Consider the following 19,775-nt stretch of genomic DNA (forward strand, 5'->3'; position numbering starts at 1 on the left):
AAGTCGGCCCTTGCAGATCACCAATGTGGCCGCGCAGGCTTCTGCTTCTGTGAGTCTGATGTCCTGCACGTACGTACATGCAGGACGTCAGACTCACAGAAACAGAAGCCTGCGCAGCCTTCTACATGGAATGTTGCTAGTGGAATAGCAACATTCCATGTAGAATCTCCAATAGTAGCAACAGAATCTCAATAGTAGCAACATTCCATGTAGAATCTCCAATAGTATCTATTTTATTTTTGTTACATTTGTACCCTGCGCTTTCCCACTCATGGCAGGCTCAATGCGGCTTACATGGGGCAATGGAGGGTTAAGTGACTTGCCCAGAGTCACAAGGAGCTGCCTGTGCCTGAAGTGGGAATCGAACTCAGTTCCTCAGGACCAAGGTCCACCACCCTAACCACTAGGCCACTCCTCCACTCCTTCCCAGAACTTGGATAGGGTTCTGGGAAGGAGGATGTTGGGGAGTAGTCAACAGTGAGCAGAGAAAGTGCAAAGGTAGGCCTTATACCATATTCCAGTACCCCTTGTGGACTTCACACAACTATTACAGGCACTGCATCTTTTTGACTAATAACTATAGTGTATTGCATTTCAAAATAAATTATGCAGAGCACTGTATACTTATCAAAATAATGCAATCTAAAGTTACAGAATTTATTATTTATTTTTGTGCAAAACTCTCCCAGGTATAATATTTCCAAAGTTGCTACATTTCAATTACTAGAAGGAAAATAAAAGGCTTTTTTTTTCTACCATTCTTGTCTGTGTATTTTATTTCTCCAGCCTCACTGGTCCCATTTTTGCCATCTTTTTCTTCTTGGTCTTTCACCTTCCATGCAGTCCCCCAGTCCCTGCTCCCCACCCTAGGCCTCTCTCCCTTTTCAATCCTGCAGTCCGTGCTCGCTTATTCTGCCGCCTTAAACCCAAACTGAATCTCCACTCTCTCCAGACATCTTTCTCCTCCTCAGTGGTGTAGCCATAGGGGACCTTGGGGGCCTGCCCCCTCCAAACATGCAGCTCCGAATGGCTGAAGACGATGCCGAAGCCCCGCCAACCAAAGAAATTAATTGCCAAGCTGCTTTCCTCCTCCTTGCGCTGCTGCAGTACAGAAGATGTTGGCCGCGTGCCTCCGGCTGCTGACACCTGAACTCCCTGTACATGCTCAATTCCCTGCATCAGTGGCTAGAGGCACACCGCTGCTTCTTGTGAAATGCAACAGTGCGAGAGAAAGGTTTGGCTGGCGGAGCTTTGTCATCCCCGCTAGGGAAGGTTTTCTTTTTGGTGCGCCGGGGCAGGGAAGGGAGGGAGGAAATGTGTTATCCCCCCAATCTGCCTCTGGGCCCCCCAAAATCTGAGGACTGGCTACACCCACTCCCATTTCATTTTCCTCCCCCCGCTGTCCCTTTCCTCTCAGTCTCCATGTTCTTGTGCTGTCACTCTATCACCCAGTCTTATTCACCACCCCTACCTCAATCCCTGAGTCCCCAATCTTCCATCTACCACCACTCTATTCCACTTTTCTTTCTGCTTGTCCCCAAAATTCCCCATTCCTCACACACTCCTACTCAACCTGAGTCCCTGTTCACCCCCACCACACACACACTCCCATGCGCTCTCTCTCTCTCTCTCTCTCTCTCTCTCTCTCTCTCTTTCTCTCTCTCTCTCTCTCTGAAACCCCCCTTTCTTTTTGCTGGTGATGCTCAATTACTTGTTCCAGTAATGATGATCTCCTACAGCTGTTTCCCCAGTTGTTTGTTTTATGTCTCTACTTAACTACATTTTCATAAACTGAAGCTTAACCTGGAGAAAACAGATTAGACATTTCTCAGGGTCCAGATTCTTTGGCTGTTTTCCTTGAAGTTTTGGGGGTGCTGATAGAACTTAAGGAGATGGGAATAAGGTTGGAAAAAATTTTTTTTCATATTTTTATTAAGGTTTTACAAGTATAACACAAAACAACCAAAAAGAAACAGTAACAATAATCCATGGCAAAGTTAATAACAAAAATAAAAAAGGCAGAACAACATACCATGACAATACCCCTAGCAAATCAGCAATTATACAATTATCAGGTAGTGCTATTAGGAGTCTGACAAAATGAATCCAAATGAGCCCAGGTCTTCAAGACAGATTGAACACAACGGTGCCTATGGGCTAGTATAGTTTCATATTTCCTAATCACACACACGTTACTCCACCATTCATTATAATTGAGATGTACATTATTTTTCCAGTTTAAAACAATTAAATGTAAAGCAACCGCTAACAAAATGTTAAACAATTTCTTATCGGATTCTAAAAGAGAGAGGTTAGGAGAAGAGGCCCTTAAAAGCACAATATCATAAGAGATCACGGTTAATGCAGGCAACTGAAAAATAAGGCGCAACTTAGCCCAAATGAGTCGCCAGTAGGCTCTTACGTTCTTACAGTAAAAAACCATATGGGAAAGGGATCCATCTGATTCTTGACAGGACCAGCATTTGTAATCAAGACTTTTAGTGATCCTGGCCACTCTAGCAGGTGTCCAATAAGCCCCGTGAAAAAGAAATTTTTTTTAAAGAGTGAAAATATATAATTTATTAATGAGAACCAAAAAATATATATATAAATCAGCCCGACACAGGCCATGTTTCACCCAGCAGGACTGCTTCAGGGGCTACAAAATAAATAATATAACATTAAAAAAATTTTTTTAATGATATTAAACATATATATTGTATTGTATGCATATTCATTGAATGAAGAAATATTGACAAAAATTACACATATGTGTGTATATCTATATTATGCATTTATATATATTTTTTGGTTTTCATTAATAAATTATATATTTTCGCTCTTAACGATCTGCTTTGTTTATTTTCCATCTACAACTTTTGCAGAATGTCGATGCAAAGTTAATTTCTGGAAAGAAAATATTTGATCATGTAATACCCCTGTTTAAGGACTTACATTGGTTACCTGTTGAATCCCATATTCAGTTTAAGGTGTATAAATGTCTTCACTTTCACAATCCTCTTTATTTAGGGGGCAAATCCAATATAGGTTGCTAAAAGTTAGGTGCCAAAAAACTTGGCGCTAAGCAGTATTCTATAAAGGCAGAGTTGTACACAACCGGCCCTGCTCTATAATTGCCTACCTAACAATATGGCTGCTGCGTATAGAATTTTGGAGGTTAGTGTCATTTGAGTCTTTATGTATCATCTCGGGTCTTAAACTCTTCACTGCATCATTTGCTAGGACAGACTTCATTTAGATTCTGTCATGGTTTTTAAATTTTTTTTTAATTGTTTTATCTATTTTGATTTAGGTGTAGTCATAGAATATGTTGGGATTGTATGTGATGTGTATTTATCTAACTTCCTTTCAGTTGTATGTGTATTTATTTGATTTGCCTTTGGATTATAAACCATTTAAGGACTTTTTTTTAGGTCTAAAGTGATATATAGAGTTATGCAAATAAAGAAAGAAAACATCCTTGGCTCACAACCTGCTGCTGTAACCACTAAGCTGAAATGGCAAAGAATGGCGTCTTTATTAAAAGAATGAAGTTGGAGTGATGGTGCTACAGGGGCATGGAACTGGTGGAACCTTATACCACGGTTCCCTCTTAGCTGAGTGGAAGTCCTCCAAGTGCATTGCTGCCAGTGGGAGGTGGTGCATCAATATTGTGTTTTCAATCACTAGGGACAGGCAGGTCCTCTAGAATCCTGCAGATCTCGCCTGTCCCCTACTATTGAGACTAGGCTGGGCCCAGGACAAGGCCGCCCCGCCGCTGCCGCCCCACCTCTGCCACCCGCTGCTGCTGCCCCCCGTTGCTCCCCCTGCCGATGCTGCCCCCTGTCACTCCCCCCACCGCTGCCGCCCCTGTCACCCCCGCCGCTGCAGTCCTCGGTCTCACCTGCCTGCCTCGACGGCTCCGGGCCCCCTTTATTCAGGGAGGCAGTCGCAGATCGCCTCTCTTCTGGCCTTCCCTCCCTGTGTCCTGCCCTCGTCTGATGTAACTTCCAGTTTCCACGAGGGCGGGACACAGGGAGGGAAGGCCCGAAGGGAGGCGATCTGTGACTGCCGCTTCGAATGCAGGGGGCCCGTAGCCGAGGAGGCAGGCAGGTGAGACCTGGAACTGCAGCGCCGGCGGCCTGACCCTAGCGCCGGGCCCCCCTTGGAGGCCCAAGCCCATGGAATTTTGTCCGGGGTCAGTGACCACTGAGGACTAAAGGGGATTATGCCTTCATCCCTCCAGTGTTCATCTGGTCAGTTTGGGCACATTTTGGCACTTAGTTGTTATTGAAACAGGTCTAACATTATATTTTTTTGCCCTGGACATTTTGGCAATGTTCCATTATCACAGAAAACGTCCAAATCGTAAACCTGCCCTCGTCTCGCCGAAAACACGCCTCCAATGCACCCCTTTGAAATATAGACAAACAACATAGAAAAACATCTTTAAAATGAGTTTCAAAAATTTCAATTTGGACATTTTTGCCAGAAAACATCCATTTGCTGCTTTGTGCCATTTTTCGGATGTTTTTCTGTTTTGAAAATGAGACCCTGTATGTCAGATTTCTTGACATTTTGAGCAATTCTGCTTCGTGAGAACAATCAGTTTTTTCAACTCTATTAGACCAGTGCTTTTAAACCGATCTTTATTAGGTCTGATCCTTCTCTCTCACCCCCCACCCCCACCCCCTCCCATTAACACCTCCAGAATAATAACCGGTGCCCTGCATCCACCACACTTTCCTTTCTTTGAAGCCCTGTTAAAGCGGATCCATATTTGGCTTGCCATTGTTTTTCAATCCATAGGCTTCCTGAACCTCTTTTGTTTGCTCTGAAACCAGACTGACACAACTCAAATGTCTGCAGTCATGCAAATTTATACTATTAATTGTGTGGAAACCTTTGTTATTTATGGAATCAGCTGTTTCATTTTTGGAGATCACAAGCCATTAAGTTCTCTGACAAAGAAACACACTGTGTAAGAGTAATATCACCTTAGTTTCAAACTTCCTTGTTAACTTAGGGGGCCCTTTTTACAAAGGCATGTTAGGCTCTACACGCGTGTAGTGTGTGCCAAAATGAGACTACCGCCAGGCTACCGCTCCCTCTGTTGGTGATTTCAGATTTGCCGCGTGCCCATAACGCCTGGATGATTATTTATTTCCTCCCACATGCGGCGTTTCCGGTGATAATCGGCAGTTGGCACACGCCGACCACCACGTGTGTAGCGCGTGAGCCCTTACCGCTAGATCAGTGGGTGGAGTTAGGCCGGTTTTAGGTGCACACTGGTTTCAGTTTTACCGCATGCCCTTTTTCTGTCCCATTAAATAAAGCCCTTTTTTGCAGACGTGGTAAAAACTGGCCCGGCGCACGCCCAAAACACGCGCCTACACTACCACAGGCCACTTTTTACCGCGGCTTAGTAAAAGGACCCCTTATTTGGCTACCTTCAATTACATTTTTTATAATAAATATTGGGAAGTTAAAAGAGTAGTTGATTGAGAGAAATAAGAAGAGGGCTCTTAAAACTATCTTTAAGAATGATATTGGGGGGTTAGTTTTTTTTGGTTTTTTGGTTTTTTTGTTTTGCTTTTTGCAGTGATTTCTAGTGGTATTTATGTTTCTTCAAAGGAGCATGACATACAGAATGGAATCAAGCAGAATCATAATTGAACAAGAATCATGTGTATTCTCCTGAGTCGGTAGGCATATGCCCGAATTTAAATTTCCTGTTTGCTACATAATGTAAGGCTCACTTAAGAATACACAAAATAGTCAATCATGCCATTTGATAACAATTAGAAAGGACTGCTGCTCCTTTGGATTCCAGTTTCACTCTGCAGCAATGCTACTACTACTACTTAACATTTCTAGAGCGCTACTAGGGTTACGCAGCGCTGTACAAATTAACAAGGAAGGACGGTCCCTGCTCAAAGGAGCTTACAATCTAAAGGACGAAATGTCAAGTTGGGGCAGTCTAGACTGTGTTAAAAAAAGGAGGGGGGAAGAGTGTGAGAACATTAACTGGCAAGCTGTATATATCTAACTGGGAGTCACAGAGTAGCCATATGCTGGCATCAAGAAAAGAAACAGGAGATGGAATGATGTCAAAAAGTTGAAGCCACTTAGGCTAGCCTTTGTTTCCTCTTCCCCACGTAGCCGTCATCTACTACACTCAAAACAAAGCAAGGAAACCTATGAGCTGCTGCATCCTCGTTGTCATTCTTTATTGTTGGTAACATTATATTTTCAAACATGCTGGCTTGTGCAGCAGACAAATGTACACAGAGGAAGTATTGGTTTCATCGATTAGAGTGCTAATTTGTTCTACATTTTAAATCATTGTGTCATTTGGAGGGGCTGGCTGTAGGGACTCCCTGTATTCTACAGAGCTATTTTCACCTAGTAAAGGGCCACTAAAACAAACATCATGTTATGAGAATCAGGTGCTCAACATTCAGTTTCTATGTATTTAGTTATTTACTTATTTATTGCATTTATATCCGACATCAAACATGAATAGGTGAAACCTAGGAGCATTTAAAATCTTTTTTTTTTGTCCTGTACCCAGATCAAAAGAAAAAAATGGAATAGGGAAACGTGCTTTTTTTTGTTTTGTGGATTGCAGTGGTATTATAAAAATGCACTTGATATTTTTTATTACTACTATTTAAAAGACAGATATTGAAAAATGAGGGCAGAGCTACCTTCATGCAGAAGTCCAGAGTCAGTCTAAATGTGCTAACATTGTCCAGTTCAGCACACTATTAGCCGCCAAGTTCATACAAACTTAATTATGTTCAATGGAAAATACATCTATTGGCTCAGGCTGCTTGCTATGTAAATATTCCATCACTGTTTTATTATTGCTACCAACTATTATATATTAAGGGCATTTGCTTTAAACTTTGCTTTAATTTGTTTATCCAGTCCTTACATGCACATGGTTTTGGTGAATCCTAAGGGTGGTTGAACAATTAGGCTGTGTTTTTGCTGACTTTACTTGTTCTGGACTGCTTTGGGTTCTGCTGATCTGTACATCTACTGTCTGGAATTTTGGATGATGGAATTGAGAAAATAAAAAAGAAGTTTTGGATATACTCTGTAGAAGTTGTTTACTTTTGCAATGTGTGTATGGATGCCTGTTCTGGTGTTCCCAGCTTTTAGCAGGCATAATACTTGTGCCCAAAGTTAGGAGTGAAATGCATTCTAAGCTAGTATTCTGTAAAGGTTTTTTCCACGGAGCGCTCTTTCCAGAATACTATCTTAGCGTAGATCATCCTGGCATCTAACTTTGCCATTTATTGAATTCCCTCCTTAGGGGTGAATTCTGTAAATCATTTCTACAAAAATTGACTCAAAAAAAAAAAAAACAGGCATGGTTTATAAAATAGGGCTTAAGCACAGGGGTCGCACATAAATTTAGGCACGTCTGTTTGCACCATGCGAAGCCCCCTTATTCTATAATTATGCATGTAAATGGAATCCACGCCCACGCTCTGCCCAGAAATGCCCATGACCCTCCCATTTCCATGCCCCCCTTTTCTGGGACACATATACAATTTAGGCACAGATCACATGCCAAACTTTACATGTATACCTGTTAATTGATTTCAATTAGTGTCTAACTGCTTGATATAAAGCCAATTATTGGCACTAATTGGCTAGTTATTCATTTGAATTGCACGCACAAGCCCAAATTTGCACACACAATTTTTGGCGACTTTTATAGAAATAAGGGGTTAGCGCACAGGGATATTTATGTGTAGAGGGGCATGTTTAAAATTACGTTTATTCTCAGTACACTTCAAAGCTGTTTTGGATTTAGGTTTAGATGTAGTTGTTCGCCTTTACAAAATCCGAGTTTAAGGCGAGTTACAGTTCGGGTAGGGTAGCACAGAGGCACCAGGGTGAAATAATGGGCAAGTTCATACCTACTATTTCTGTGCTACATTTATTGCATTGATGCAACTCAGCAAGTATTCTGCAAGCTCAAGATCGATGTTCTGGGTTGTTTCAAAGTGTTTCAAAATATTCTGCTATGCTTTAAGAAAACTTATTATACACTACTTTATCTAAATGTTTCAATGTAATAGGTAATAGGAAAAGTAAATACTACAGACTAGATGAGAGAAATTAGAAAAGGTGCAGAGAAGGGCGACAAAAATGTTAAAGGGGATGGGACGACTTCCTTATGAGGAAAGGCTAAAGCGGCTAGGGCTCTTCAGCTTGGAGGAAAGACAGCTTCACATTTTTAGTGGTCTTCCTTTTTTTTTGTACATAGTCCATTAAGAGGCATTTTAACAAGGGAGTTAATTTTGTATTGTCTCACATGCTAGATGATTTTAGCTTGCATTTTATTGTATAAGCCCTTATATCTATGAGGAAAATGTTCATTAAACGTTAGTAGAAGCAGAAAGCACAATTGAGTTTCATGTTTCCAAATCACATGGTAGGTTGTTTTAATAAAATGTGTGCATGTCAAGGTTAATGCAGTCCTCTCCTCCTCCCCTTGCAGAGCTGTCTGGATGCTAGAGGTTTCCTGTCCCTTTCCCACTGACAAAACTGCTATTTCAAGCTTGTTGTGTATATGTGTGGAGACAGGAGGGATGTGTATAAAATTCTTGCATATGGGCGGACCTTCCTAGCTTGATAGAGAGAAGTCTACCGCCAGTCGATCTCACATAGTATACATTATTATTATTATTAACATTTGTATAGTGCTACCAGACGCACGCAGCGCTGAACACCTGACATAGAGAGACAGTCTCTGCTCAATAGAGCTTACAATCTAAAAATAATACAGACAGACAAGACAATTGTCCTCTAAAGCTCTCCCACTGCTGGTCAACATTTCGTCCAATGAACCTGAGATGCATTTTCACTGGTTGGAGGAACTCTGAACATGTTGTATTAATAGGTTGTCTGTAGTAATAATGGATACTGTTCCCATATGCTTGTAGTGATGGGTGGGAATCAAGAGTGAAGGCAGGGGAGCATGATTTGAATCTCCCAGGCAAACGAATGTACATTGGTGTGATGATGAAAGAGAAAATATCAAATTTGTGGTTTTGGAGCATGTCCAGTGAAGCCCAATGACTAGACTCCAGCTCTGCAAGTTTAAAGATAGAACCTCAGCAAAACTGAGAGTTTTGGGTCATCAGGAATGCACCATGACCATCTTTGTTTGCTAAGTAAGATTTTTTTTTGCCCTACTTTCTGATGAAAGTCTTATGAAATTGTTACATCTGTATGTGTGTACGTGTGTCCCCCAAATAAGTGTTGTTCTTGGTATCCTTTTCATACCAAATTTTCAGGACATGCCATCCAAGCATATCTTTGACTGATGGATGCAATAGGCTGTTTTACTGCTAGGTAGACCATCTTGTTCCTAATTACACAGAAAGTGAAATTTTCACATTCTTTTTAATTCGAGAGTCAAGACACCTAAACTTCTGCTCCTAGCTTTGATTCTACACAATATGCATTTTTGTCCTTACATTCATATTTTCATAAACACTGCTTGATTTTTTTCCCCAGAAAACAGTGATAAGCTACCAGAGTTCAATTCAATAGACCACGTCTTCTAAAAATAGCCTGCAGTGAAGTATTTCCATCTTAACACTTTATAGCCAAGATCATAAGATTTTGTTTTGCAGACATTTTGCACAGCCCTGAAGATGGGAAATTTTCTAGCAGGTGGCTACGTGAGAGTCTGCTAATCCTGCTGTGTCCATGCAGGTTCCTTGGCACCAGCCTTGCACAGCATCAACCTTCCCATATTTGGAAGAATGTTACAGGGGTCTCCCCTAGGGCGATTTAAAGGTAGTAGCGGGGAGGGGGGGGGAATTTTTTTCTGCTGTGGTTTTGTTTTCCTGCTGAACTGTCATCAAACACACACAAGCATGAAGGAAAGTGTGTAGCCCACATCTCCAGCTCTGCAATGACAGGGGCCGCTGGACGAAAATGGTGTTAAAGGGGCGATCAGGGAGGACAAAGCCGTAGCGGAGAAATTAAATGAATTCTTTGCTTCGGTCTTCACCGAGGAGGATTTGGGGGGGGACACCGGTGCCGGAAAGAATATTTGAAGCGGGGGAGTCGGAGAAACTAAATGAATTCTCTGTAACCTTGGAGGATGTAATGGGTCAGTTCAGCAAGCTGAAGAGTAGTAAATCACCGGGACCTGATGGTATTCATCCCAGAGTATTAATAGAACTAAAAAATGAACTTGCGGAGCTACTGTTAGAAATATGCAATCTGTCCCTAAAATCGAGTGTAGTACCGGAAGACTGGAGGGTAGCCAATGTTACTCCGATTTTTAAGAAGGGTTCCAGAGGAGATCCGGGAAATTATAGACCGGTGAGTCTGACGTCGGTGCCGGGCAAGATGGTGGAGGCTATTATTAAGAATAAAATTGCAGAGCATATACAAAAACATGGACTGATGAGACAAAGTCAGCACGGATTTAGTGAAGGGAAGTCTTGCCTCACCAATCTAATGCATTTTTTTGAGGGGGTAAGCAAACATGTGGACAATGGGGAGCCGGTTGATATTGTATATCTGGATTTTCAGAAGGCGTTTGACAAAGTGCCGCACGAAAGACTCCTGAAGAAATTGCAGAGTCATGGAATCGGAGGTAGGGTATTATTATGGATTAAGAACTGGTTGAAAGATAGGAAGCAGAGAGTAGGATTGCGTGGCCAGTATTCTCAGTGGAGGAGGGTAGTTAGTGGGGTCCCGCAGGGGTCTGTGCTGGGTCCGTTGCTTTTTAATGTATTTATAAATGACCTAGAGATGGGAATAACTAGTGAGGTAATTAAATTCGCCGATGACACAAAATTATTCAGGGTCGTCAAGTCACAGGAGGAATGTGAACGATTACAGGAGGACCTTGCGAGACTGGGAGATTGGGCGTGCAAGTGGCAGATGAAGTTCAATGTTGACAAGTGCAAAGTGATGCATGTGGGTAAGAGGAACCCGAATTATAGCTACGTCTTGCAAGGTTCCGCGTTAGGAGTTACGGATCAAGAAAGGGATCTGGGTGTCGTCGTCGATGATACGCTGAAACCTTCTGCTCAGTGTGCTGCTGTGGCTAGGAAAGCGAATAGAATGTTGGGTGTTATTAGGAAGGGTATGGAGTCCAGGTGTGTGGATGTTATAATGCCGTTGTATCGCTCCATGGTGCGACCGCACCTGGAGTATTGTGTTCAGTACTGGTCTCCGTATCTCAAAAAAGATATAGTAGAATTGGAAAAGGTACAGCGAAGGGCGACGAAAATGATAGTGGGGATGGGACGACTTTCCTATGAAGAGAGGCTGAGAAGGCTAGGGCTTTTTAGCTTGGAGAAGAGACGGCTGAGGGGAGATATGATAGAAGTGTATAAAATAATGAGTGGAATGGATCGGGTGGATGTGAAGCGACTGTTCACGCTATCCAAAAATACTAGGACTAGAGGGCATGAGTTGAAGCTACAGTGTGGTAAATTTAAAACGAATCGGAGAAAATTTTTCTTCACCCAACGTGTAATTAGACTCTGGAATTCGTTGCCAGAGAACGTGGTACGGGCGGTTAGCTTGACGGAGTTTAAAAAGGGGTTAGATAGATTCCTAAAGGACAAGTCCATAGACCGCTATTAAATGGACTTGGAAAAATTCCGCATTTTTAGGTATAACTTGTCTGGAATGTTTTTACGTTTGGGGAGCGTGCCAGGTGCCCTTGACCTGGATTGGCCACTGTCGGTGACAGGATGCTGGGCTAGATGGACCTTTGGTCTTTCCCAGTATGGCACTACTTATGTACTTATGTACTTATGAAACAGAACAACCCAAAAATGTTTGGAGACCCAAGCTGCTTCTGCTTAGTGAGTTCCTCTTGGTTTACAGCATCGATATCCATTGCTGCCAAAAGCTTACCCACTGTTCTAGGCAGGATGTAAAATGTATTTGGTTTTTTTTCTGGATTGGTTTTTTTTGTTTGTTTGTTTTTGGGGGGTTTGTTTGTTTTTTTGCACTGCTAGGATACCAAGAATATGCTGAGCTGATACCCTGTGGTACTATAAGTCACAAGGCAAACCTACATACCAGGAACATAGTAACATACATAGTAACAAGGAAGTGTTCAGGCAATGAGTCTGAGCAAATCACATGTATTCCCAAATGGAACTGGTGAAGCACTTGAATGAGATATATAGATTTTTATCACGCATATCCAGTGTGCTGAAAACCAGACTTAGGTATGCCTTGAGGAGAGGATTTTGAAGTTCTGCTCCAAATGACAACCTAAAACTCCATTTCAAATTGTAATCTGCTAGTTTCAAAGCCAGGCCCTAAACTTCAGATTTTCACAGGTTTCTCACAGAAGAATATCCATCTAGACTCCCTCTGACTGGCCCCTGCCACTATGGCTGTTCTTCCTCCATGGCAGATACCTGCCCTTTGCAGGCTCCAACTACCAGCTCTGTGACCCTCTCTTTGTCAGCCACCTTTTTCTTGCTTTTCCAAATAATTGTTCTTTCTGCTTAAAACATGCCCTAATTATCCACTGCTTTCCATTTGCTTCTGTCCCCTTAAAACAACATTACCCAACAAGCTCCTGGTTATAGTGACATCACCCTATCTAAGAATATAAAAACATAAGAACATAAGCATTGTCATACTGGGACAGACTGAAGGTCCATCAAGCTAGTATCCTGTTTCCAACAGTGGCCAATCCAGGTCATAAGTACATGGCAAGATCCCGGAACAGTAAAACAGATTTTATGCTGCTTATCCTAGAATATGCAGTGGATTTTCCTACGTCCATCTTAATAATGGCTTATGGACTTTTCTTTTAAGAAATTATCCAAACCTTTTTTAAACCCTGCTAAGCTGTTTTTACCACATTTTCTGTTCTTTGTGGCAGCTCTGCTTTTCTGGCAGGTTTATTTATTATTGACATCACCTTAATCCCTATCTGTTCCTAGTAGGACCACCCAAACTCCATTATAGACTAAACACTAAACCCTCTTGAGTTTCTTCTTTAAAACCACTTTCTTTTTGTGTCCTTAAATGTACTGAAATAAAGGTTATTATAATTTATTAAAATTTAAAAAAAATCACTTTTCTTTTGTTAAATGTTATTTTGTAGTCTTTATTTCCATAACATTTACAGATGACAGCCTCTCTGGGTTTTTTTATGTTTATGGATTGCTCCCAAACATGTGGAGCTTTGGATATACCAAAGCGGAGAATTCTATACCCACTAAGGTTGCCAACTGGCTCCAGATTTACCCAACAGGATTGATCCAGTCCTAGGTTGACCCCATTGCAAAGAGGAGTTCAGAGAATAGGGTGGGCTGACTCTTCCAAAAAAACAAGGGAGATGCTTTATTGGAAATCATCAAAACAACTCTAATGAGTTGGGACCGTTTTGGTGCTATGTTGTGGTCTGAAGCCTGATTGGGACTTATGTAGGACTGAGAATTTTGTTAAGTATTCTATTAGTTGTTGTTTTACCAGTCCCTCCATCATTTTGTTCAGCAGTGGTATTGAGACTACTGGTCTGTAGTTTGTGAGATCACTGGTTTTGTTGGTTGTGTTCTTGAGGATTGAAGTTAGCATGATTTCGCCTTTATCTTTTGTGAACTGACCTTCTGCCAGCTTGTATGTGATATTTTTGGTGAAGTGTTCAATGAACCATGTAGTTGGGGCATTTGTCTAGCAGACATTTCGCATGTGTGTATTTTTGTCAGCAGAGCCTTCACTGTTCTCATTTTGGGTGGTTCAAATGTGGACCAGATTCTGTCCGCCCTGGTGTGGTCGTTGTTGGTTTCGCAGTCTTGTAAGAAATCAGTGACGGAAGTTTGCGGTGTCATGAGTTTTGATCTTGTCTTAGCTATTTTTTGTTCGAAATACTGTGCTAACTCGTCTGCAGTAGGTGATGTTTCATTTGATGCCCGAAAGTCCTTGGTTTTCAGTCAGTTGTTCATGAGTTCGAATATTTTTTTCGTGTTAAAATGTTCTGGATTTGTGTATGTGTCATAGTATTCTGCTTTGGCTTTCTTTATATTGTGTCTGTAAATTCTTACGGCTTTTCTCCATATGTCTTTGTTTATTTCTATTTTATTTTGGGCCCATGTTCTTTCTAGTCTCCTGCATTGTTTTTTCAGGTGCAGTAGCTCACCGTTATACCAGGGTCTTGCTTGTTTTTTATTTCTTGTTTTTATTTTAAGTTTTGTTCAGTATGTTACCACATGCTTCATCCCAGTTCCTCATGAAATGAATGTCATTTGGTTCTAATTTGTCATGTTCGTTTATCGCTGTTATCCAGAAAGTGTGGTTACGTGTGGTGATTTTGGTTTTCTATTCTTTCCATTGCAATGTGAAAGAGTGAGCTTGCTGTGGTCTGACCATAGTACCTCGTCCCATTTGTGGTTTTCTATTGTGTGGATGTTGTCTGCTGGTAGCCTGTGGGCTAGTATGTCCAATAAATAGTCTTTTGTGTGGGATGAGGTACCTTGTGCTATTGTGAAATTCCATTGGTTTAAGAAATTCATTAGTGTTTTGGCGTTAGTGTCATTGTCTAGGTGCAGATTGATGTTGCCAATTAGCAGGATGTTCTGTTGGTTTGTGCAGATGTTTGATACAAAGTCCATGAAATTGTCTTGGGCATTTGTCCAGCTACCTGGGGGGTCGGTAGGACAGCGTGATACATAGTTGACCTGCAAGTGTTGTGTCAGTGATTTTGCATGCCAGGATTTCAAACATTGGGGATAAATGTTTGGCGACTGGCGATGTGCCTATGGATTTCGTAAAGAAAAGCAGTTTTACAAGTCCAAGCAGACAGTAGGGTAAAACGAGGACTGGCTCGGCTTATTCTGGAAATCCAGAGGTAGTTAGCAATCCTATAACCGTAGTGACAGAGAGCAATTTTTAGCCCTAGGTAACTGCTTAGTTCTCCAGGTCAAAAATCTTTTGAAAATTATTCTTCCCGTCAATACGTTTTCTGTCAAACAAGCAACATATGGCACATGTCCAACACATGTTTCAGCAAGCCAGATCGCTGGTGCAAATTCACTCACCACAGTCTCTCTTGTGGAAAATATTTTTGCAGATATAATCTTTCCTCTTCACTCCACCAGAAAAAGAAATGGTTTTGTAAGATAATTTTCTATATTGCTCTGAGAAAGGCATCCATTCAAACCACCAAGCTGATGCTGTGTAATGCAAGTTCAAAAAGCCACGAGGAGCCTCACACGTTTTCCTCTGGTAAGTAACTTTACCTTTTGTGTTAACTGTGTATCTGTAAAGCACACTAGTATATGGATGGTTAATAAGGAAGCCAGTGAAACTCAGATGATACGCCGGATATTAAAATCATGGCAACAATTGTTTTTATTAAAAATTGTACACTGACGCCTTTCATGGTCCCTGCTCATTTGTGGCATTCTTGTTTCTGTGGCTTGGCCTACATTGCAGGGGATGGGCAACCACAGTTCTCAAGGGCCACAACCCAGTCGTGTTTTCAAGATTACCACAATAAAGGTACATGAGATCTATTTCCGTTCAATGGAAGCAGTACATACAAATAAATCTCATGCATATTCATTGCAGATATCCTGAAAACCCGACTGGGTTGTGGCCCTCGAAGGCCGTGGTTGTCCACCCCTGACTTACAGCAAATGGAAGTAGAAGAGCAAAGCAGAGTAATGTCTTTGATGGTGGCTGTCAGCAGATGACTAGTTGGTCTGTCTCTTCAGCGCTGCGTACGTCTTGAAGCGCTTTAGAAATGATAAGTAGTAGTAGTAGTCTGTCCCACTGCTCTGGAAGGTAGGGTAGAGGGTAGACAGCTTTGTAAATACTTTAGGGTTGATGTTCAAACCAATTTAACCACCCAGAAATGGCTCCTAGCCTGTTAGCTCACTTGTTCGGGACTAACCAGTCATTTTCAGCATTTTGGGGGTATGTCAGGGTGGAGTCATATTTCTGAATAAGTGCATTGCATCACAGTCCATATACTAGAGCATCACTTGCAGTACTGTAAGGGAAAGGGGAGGGGATTTCATTCACCACCTTTCTGTGTTTACAATCGAAGCAGTTTACATATTATATATATGTGAAAGGTAAGCTTTTACTGCACCTTGATTTACCACAGGAGTCACAACTTGCAGTATCTCACTTTCGCAGGTTGCTGACTCCCGTGGTACAGGAACAATCCTGCCTGCAAGCCACCTCACAAGCAGCTTTAGTGTATCAACCAAGACACAGCCCGATGCGCCCAGGCCACCTTGTAAAGGGACTGGATTGTACCAAATAGAAGTCCCTCCCCAAAGCTAAATGGTCCTTTAGGGTACCCCCTAACAAGGCAACCCCCTTAAATGACCCCCTACAGTCCCTCTGAACCCAACTAGCCCCTCTAGTGGTGCCCCTCCACACCCAGATGTACCCTTCTCCTACCAGAAACCCCCCAAGGCATGAAACACCCACTAACCCCCTCCCCCCATTCTCCCAGAAACTTCCCCAGGCCTACTGAAATGTAGTCCCTGGTGTTTAGAGTCCTGGGTAGGCGCAATGCCCAGTCGCTCCTGTCCTTGCTAGTGCCATAATCCAAAATGGCACCAGCAACCCATAGCCATAGAAACAGAAACATGACGGCAAACAAAGGTCAAATGACCCATCCAGTCTGCCCATCCTCTGTAACCCCCAATTCTACCTGTTCCTAAGCAATCCCACATGCTTATCCCATGACTTTTTAAATCCTGGAATGGTCCTCGACTCTACCACCTCCACCGGGAGGCCATTCCACGCCTCCGTCACCCTTTCTGTGAAATAATACTTCCTTAGGTTACTCCTAAACCTATTCCCTCTTAACTTTGTCGTATGCCCCCTCATTCCAGAGCTCTCCTTCATTTGAAAAAGGCTCTCTTCCTGTACATAAATGCCCTTGAGATATTTAAACGTTTCTATCATGTCTCCTCTCTTCCTCCTCTCTTCCAGCGTATACATGTTGAGGTTCATCAGCTTGTCCCTATAATTTTTGCATTCAAGACCACTTACTAATTTCGTAGCCGCCCTCTGGACTGACTCCATCCTGTTTATATCTTTCCGTGGGTGCGGTCTCCAGAACTGCACGCCGTACTCCAAATGAGGCCTCACCAGAGACTTATACAACGGCACTATCACCTCCTTTTTCCTGCTGGTCATGCCTCTCTTTATGCACCCAAGCATCCTTCTGGCTTTGGCCGTCGTTTTTTCTACCTGTTTGAAAGCTTTAAGGTCATCAGACACAATCACCTTCAAGTCCTGCTCTTCCTTCACACACTGAAGCATTTCACCCCCTATACTGTACCGTTTCCTCGGATTCTTGCGACCCAAGTGCATGACCCTGCATTTTTTGGGATTAAACCTTAGTTGCCAAATATCGGTCCATTCCTCCAGCTTCGCTAGGTCCTTCCTCATGTCATTCACACCCTCCAGGGTGTCCACCCTGTTGCAGAGTTTAAGTATCATCCGCATAGAGACAAGCCTTACCAGACAGCCCTTCCGTAATATCGCTCACAAAGACGTTAAAAACAGTGGAAGGGCGGCCTAATGGTTAGTGCACCTTCTCAGGAACCAGGTTCAATTCCCACTGCAGCTGCTTCTGACTCTGGGAAGTCACTTAACCTTCCATTGTCCCAGGTACAGTTTTTTTTGCTTTCTTTTGGAGACTGTGATCTTTGCAAGAGACCCCTGAAGCAGGTGGCTTTGCCAAAACACAGACCGTGTCAGGTCTGTCTGATAAACTGAGTTAATGCCCCATTCCTGAAGGCTTCTTATGTCTTTGTTTTTAGCTCCTGGCAGAAAACAAAGACAGCACATCACCCTAGTGGTGATAGCATTATGCCGTGGGGATGCTTTGCAGCAACAGGGACAAGGAGCTTTGTGAAGACTGAGGTAAAGATGAATGGTGCAGATACAAGCAAATCCTGAAGATGAAACTTTTCTAGTCTGCACAAGCCCTGGGATGGGGAGAAGATTCATCTTTCACCAAGACAACGAACCTGAGCACACAGCAAAAGCAACAGTGGAGTGGCTTAGCAAAAAGAAAGTGAATATTCTTGAGTGGCCCAGTCAAAGCCCAAACATGAATCCAATAGCAAGTCTGTGATAGGGGAAGACTGCAAGTCACGGATGACCCCAACGAGCTGTTCTGCCAAGAACAGTGGGCAAAGACTGCACCATCTTGACATGAAGAGTTGGTAGGCACGTTTCCTAAATGACTCTTGGCAGTTATTGCTATACCAGGGGCTTCCACCAAGTACTGAATCAAGAGGTGAAGACTTTTGCAGTCAAAACTTTGGATTTCTTATTCTTAATTATTTTTGGAATATTTCTATAATTGATCTTTCAAACTGAAACTGTATAGATTATAGAATCAAATTCCTAATTTAATGCATATTGGATGGTATGTTTTAGCCAGCAGAATGTGAAAACTGTACCAGGCTGTGAAGACGTCGTTTGTGAGGACATCGTACATCAAAAATTTTTTTGATTAAAGTGGAAGTGTAAAACGTGTTATTCATAAGCAGAGTAATAAGCCAACAAAAAAAATCTCCTTTATTCTGTGTAATAATTAACTGCCAGGAAATGATAAATTTCCCAACATAGCTGTCAAAGTCACCATTATAAATCATTTGTTATAGCTTTAGATCTTGTAATTCTGGAGAAATTGATCATTACTGAAATTCAAAAGTGCATTAATGTCACAACTGCGAGGTCTATTGCAGACCAAGAAATAGGAAAAGTTAAATTGCAGACTTATGAATGTCATATTTACCACCTCACAGGTCTCCCACTTGCTTTTCTTTCTGGAATGCCTCCATTAACCTTTCTCCTCTTTATAATTCAGTGAGATGCATCACACAGCTGTTGGAAGAGAAGATATCGTCATTCTAGGCTGACGGTTTTCCCATTCTGTATCCATTCCTCCCTGCTCTCATGTCTTGCCCCATATCCCAGCATGCCTCAGGAACTGCCCTGGTAATGTCATAGGTCCCATCATGCAGTAGTGAGTAAACCTCCTCCTCCTCTGCAGTGTTTCCTGCCACCCAGCCCTAAGTTTTCACACAGGAGTTCTATGACTTGTTCACAATGGCATTGTCGGTGAAGAATGGGGAAATCAGTCTGGAACATTCAAGTTTACAGTTCTGCACTTTGTCTACCAGGCTACACTGATAGCCTTTCAAAGACGCTGTGAGCACATTAAAAATAAACCAATTTAACTTTTAAAAATATATTTTATTTTATTTTATTTACTTATTTATTTATTTACTTACTTACTTACTTACTTACTTAGTTACGTACTTACCTACCATGTTTTTGAAGAAATTTACCCAGAGCAGTATGGAGCAAGAATAATCTTAAAAAACAGAAGAAACCAGTCTTTGCAAAAAAAAAAAAAAAAAAACAGATAAAAAACAAAAACAGCAAAGACGACTACAAACAAAAATAAAAGGATGACCTTACAGAAATCAATTTTAAAAAGTTTATTGATCATAAAAATACAAAAGGGAAGGTGATTGGGACTTGACACAGCTGTGTTTCGGCCTTTCAGGCCTGCATCAGGAGTCTTTTCACCATACAGAAAATCTTGTTTTCATTCACAAATAATTACATTGAAAAACTTGTGCCGGAGCTTCTGCTCGGTGTATTCTTCGGGTTTCTCGTAAGAGCGTTTCTCGTTAAGGGTGCAGTGAAAGCTATATCAATGAACTAAGCTGTGGTCAGTGTCTTGCGTCTGAGGAGCTAAAGAA

General features: G+C 42.0%; 1 protein-coding gene across 2 annotated transcripts in view; it reads left to right on the forward strand.

The window, feature by feature from the left end:
* The window catches only part of NRK (Nik related kinase), a 267,655-nt gene that overhangs the window by 50,466 nt on the left and 197,414 nt on the right, over positions 1-19,775 (forward strand). The gene's annotated exons all lie outside the window — the stretch shown is intronic.

Source organism: Microcaecilia unicolor, chromosome 7, assembly GCF_901765095.1.
Source record: "Microcaecilia unicolor chromosome 7, aMicUni1.1, whole genome shotgun sequence".
In the NCBI taxonomy this organism is placed as follows: Eukaryota; Metazoa; Chordata; class Amphibia; order Gymnophiona; family Siphonopidae; genus Microcaecilia; species Microcaecilia unicolor.